Genomic DNA, 4457 nt, shown 5'->3' with positions numbered 1-4457 from the left:
ATAGCGAACCATATCATGTTAGGGCACAATTTCGATTATGCAACCAATCAAAGAAATGTCGTGCTTGTAATAATGCTATGATAGCAGCAGCAGCTCCCGGTGGCGGCACATAAACAACAGTTGCATGCGGATCAGTTGCATTTTTTGCTTCGGCTACCTATTCAATTTTAATTCACATTACATTATCTACTATTGCAATTTTTAATCAATACAAATCAATATAAATTACCGAAGCAAATACTGGCAAACCAAGATGCGTAGTTCCACCCTTTTTTGGGAAAATACATCCAACCAATTTTGTACCGATGTCCAAAGCATGTTGGTTGTGGAAAGTACCTTGTTTACCGGTAAATCCTTGGCAAATGACACGTGAATCTGCATTTAATTGTAGGTTTCTTGTTGTTTTGGCATATCCTGAGCTGAATCGCACCCCGGCAGAGATGATATATATTAGAATAATATAACATTTTTTTTTATTATTTAAAAATACACATTCGTATGAATGAAAAGCAGAGAGTAAATAATGTTGCTTTGGTTGTAGCGATAAGGACACTTCCCGGGAGCGATTTAATATGACCATCTGAAACCTTCTAGGCCATCCCGTCGATTCTATACAACTTTCAGATTCTAAAAACGGTTGTCGACACGCGTCTTTTGATACCACTTTTGTTTAGGTGTGCACTGTCTTGAAAACGTTACCTTTTTTAGTTTTGGAAATCGAATCTTCCAATTCCAATTGGTGGCAAGAGGACTTGGCTGCCTCTAGTTAATGCGCCAGGTTAATTTAGAAGTGCCTAAACAGCTAACACACGTCACACCTAAAAGTCCGTAGCACAAGCACTTTTTTAGTTTTTTAGTTTAATTACCACAATTATAGTTTTTCATCGTTTTAAAATGTTTCCCGGAATAATTAATAAATTGTCGCATTAAGATGACGCTGTCATTTCGATGACAGCAAGAAACGTCGATGGGTTAGTGGAGAGCGAAAAAAGCTTTGAATGTGTGGGTGAACTAGTTACCACCGTTGTTGTTGTAGCAATGCTCGCCCCACCTAATAGCCGCGGCCGATCACAAATTGTCTTCAATATCCTCTAACGGGAGTCCAAGGAAACTTGCCGTTTCAACAGGGGTGGACCATAAGGAAAGGGGTGTTAGAGGCGTTGGTTCCACATTACAATTAAAGAGATGGTTGCTGTCATGTGGGGTCACATTGCAAGCGGGGCATACATTTTGTATGTCGGGGTTGATTCTGGATAGGTAAGAGTTTAACCTGTTACAGTATCCAGAACGAAGTTGAGCAAGAGTGACACGCGTTTCCCTGGGGAGTATGCGTTCCTCTTCTGCGAGTTCTGGATATTTTTCTTCAAGTACTGGATTCACCGGGCAATTCCCGACATAAAGGTCCGACGCCTGTCTATGGAGTTCACCAAGGACCTGCTTGTGTTTTTCCGCTTCATACGGCTGGGTTCTCAGGTGCCGTATTTCCTCAAAATGCTTACGGAGATGACTCCTTAGGCCCCTAGGCGGTGCTGGTTCGTCAATCAGATGTCTGTTGGGATGCCCAGGTTTCTGGGTATTCAACAGAAACTGTTTGGTCAGCATCTCATTTCTCTCCCTGATGGGGAGTATTCTCGTCTCATTATGCAGATGGTGTTCTGGGCACATAAGAAGACAGCCCGTGCGATTCTGAGAGCAGTATTTTGGCAGGCCTGTAGTTTCCAGTGGGTGGTTTTTAGGCTTGGCGACCATATGGGTGACGCGTAGCACGTAATCGGCTGGCTAATTGCTTTGTATGTGGTCAAGAGCGTTTCTTTATCTTTTCCCCAGGTACTGCCAGCAAGGAATTTGAGGATTTTATTACGGCCCTGAATTCTTGGAACAATTGCGGTTGCGTGCGCACCAAAATGTAGATCCTGATCAAACGTCACACCCAAGATTTTGGGGTGTAGGACAGTCGGTAGCGTAGTGCCATCGACGTGGATGTTCAATGCCAGGTTTCGCGAGGCGAAAAAACTGGAGAGATCAGGGAGATAGCCGTTTATTTTATTGCATAGCTCATCGATCTCTGGGCCTGTGGCCATTATTGTGCAGTCATCGGAGTAGGAAACGATTGTGACTCCTTCCGGTGGTGAAGGTAGCTTAGATATGTAGAAATTAAACAAAAGCGGGGATAGGACACCACCCTGTGGCACCCCTTGTTTAATTCTCCTTTGTTTTAATGTTTCGTTTCTGAATTGCACCGATGCCTGCCGACCACCCAGATAATTTGCGGTCCACCTTTTAAGACATGGGGGAAGGGTAGACCCTTCCAGGTCTTGCAGCAACGAGCCATGGTTGACCGTATCAAAAGCTTTTGATAGGTCTAGCGATACGAGTACTGTTCTATGGTGGGGGTATTGATTCAAACCGCAATTTATCTGGGTGCTAATGACATTTAGCGCGGAGGTAGTGCTATGGAGTTTTCTGAAGTCATGCTGATGAGGGGCTAGCTGCAAATGTGCTTGGAAATAGGGGAGCAAAATGGCTTCAAGCGTCTTTGCCACTGGCGAAAGGAGAGATATCGGACGATATGACTCACCTACGTTAGCTGGTTTCCCAGGCTTTAGTAGCGGGACCACCTTGGCCATTTTCCATTTCTCGGGTATGACAAAGGTGGAAAGAGACAGGTTGAAGACATGCGCTAAATATTTGAAACCCTCTTTCCCTAGGTTTTTAAGCATCGGCATGGCTATGCCGTCTGGGCCCACTGCTTTGGATGGTTTAGCGCGACCAATGGCGTCCTCAACCTCTCTAGCGGTGATGGTAATTGGTGACGCGCTGAATTTGTGTTTATGTGCGTGTCTATTGGCTCTCCGTCTATCTTTTTCGACCGTAGGATGCATTATATATTGTCGGCAGAAAGCGCTCGCGCATTTTTTCGCATCCGATAGCACCTTATCGCCAAAGGCGATGGAAACTTTGTCTTTGTGCTTAGTCGGATTCGATAGGGACTTTACGGTGGACCAAAGTTTACCTACACCGGTAGAGAGGTTACAACCTCTTAGGTGCTCTTCCCATTTCTCCCGCTTGTGTTCGTCCACAAGCAATCTGATGCGTTGGTTTATATCCCTTATTTGGGGGTCGCCTGGATCAAGCTGTCTTATAAGGTCGCGTTCCCTCGCTAAGCTCGCGGCCTCCGCCGGGAAGTGGGGCCGGATTTCGGGAATTCTCCCGGCGGGAATGAAATGTGCCGAGGCGGATTCAATGACCTTACGGAAGGCACGCTCCCCTTGGTGGGCATCAGTCGGGATAGGGAGGGCAGCAAAGCTGCTGTCTGTTGCAGATTTATATTCTTCCCACTTTCCTTTTTTGAAGTTTATGAAAGTGCGTTTTTCGGTGACGATGAAGTCGGCGGTACGCTCGAACGAATTAAGTATGGGCAGGTGGTCGGATGCCAATGTTACCATCGGCTGCCAGTTGACGCAGTTTACGAGTTCTGCGCTCACGATTGAGATATCTGGCGAGCTATGACAGCTTCCTACCATACGTGTGGGAGCGTCTCCGTTTATTGTGCAGAACGTCGTTTCGTCTATTTGATCCGCCAACATCTCACCCCTACTGTCCGCCCGCAAGTTTGAATGCCATAGGTCGTGATGGGCATTGAAATCGCCTAAGATAATGCGATTGTTGCCAGTGAGTAAGGCCCCGATATTAGGGCGGTATCCACTGGGGCAACAGGTGACAGGAGGGATGTAGATGTTGATGATTTCTAGATTTGCATCGCCTGACCGGACAGATAGGCCTTGACGTTCTAAGACATTGTCCCTGCGGTCGATGCCAGGATCAAATATATAATATTGCACAGAGTGGTGTATAATAAACGCGAGGCCGCCTCCATTTCCGCTCTCGCGGTCTTTCCTGTGGACATTATAACCAGAGCAGGTCTGCAATGCAGATCTTGCTGTGAGTTTAGTCTCTTGAATCGCAGCAATGCGGATGTTGTGCCGCTTCATGAAATCGACTATCTCCGTAATCTTCCCAGTTAGTCCATTACAGTTTAACTGCAGAATTCTGAAGTGCATGAGGGGTGACGCCGCCACTCTAGGGGTAAGTGACGGGTGACTACGCCTAGGTTGTGGAAGGCCAGGACGCAATTGCTGTTGTGGCCTTGGGACTGGGCGCCCTTGGGCAAGCATCGGGGTACCCGGATGATTTGGGTTTGCGACCTGGCAACATGGCGCGATGAAACCCGTCGAGGGGTTGCCGTCGCGGAGACCAGAACATCTAGGAAAGTGGCACCACCCAAGGCAGGATCTGCATTGAGCGGATGTCGCAAACCTATATATTCTGTGCTGGCAGACGGTGCAAACGGAGGCAGGGACGAAGAGTCTGTTTCCCTGACCTGCACGATTGCTGCCAGAAAAGAGGGGGGAGAAGAAGACGGGGGCAGGGGCTGATGCTGAGCATTGCTACCAGCT

This window comes from Eurosta solidaginis, chromosome 1 (assembly GCF_040869045.1).
Source record: "Eurosta solidaginis isolate ZX-2024a chromosome 1, ASM4086904v1, whole genome shotgun sequence".
Taxonomy (NCBI): Eukaryota; Metazoa; Arthropoda; class Insecta; order Diptera; family Tephritidae; genus Eurosta; species Eurosta solidaginis.
This window is presented reverse-complemented; position numbering follows the sequence as displayed.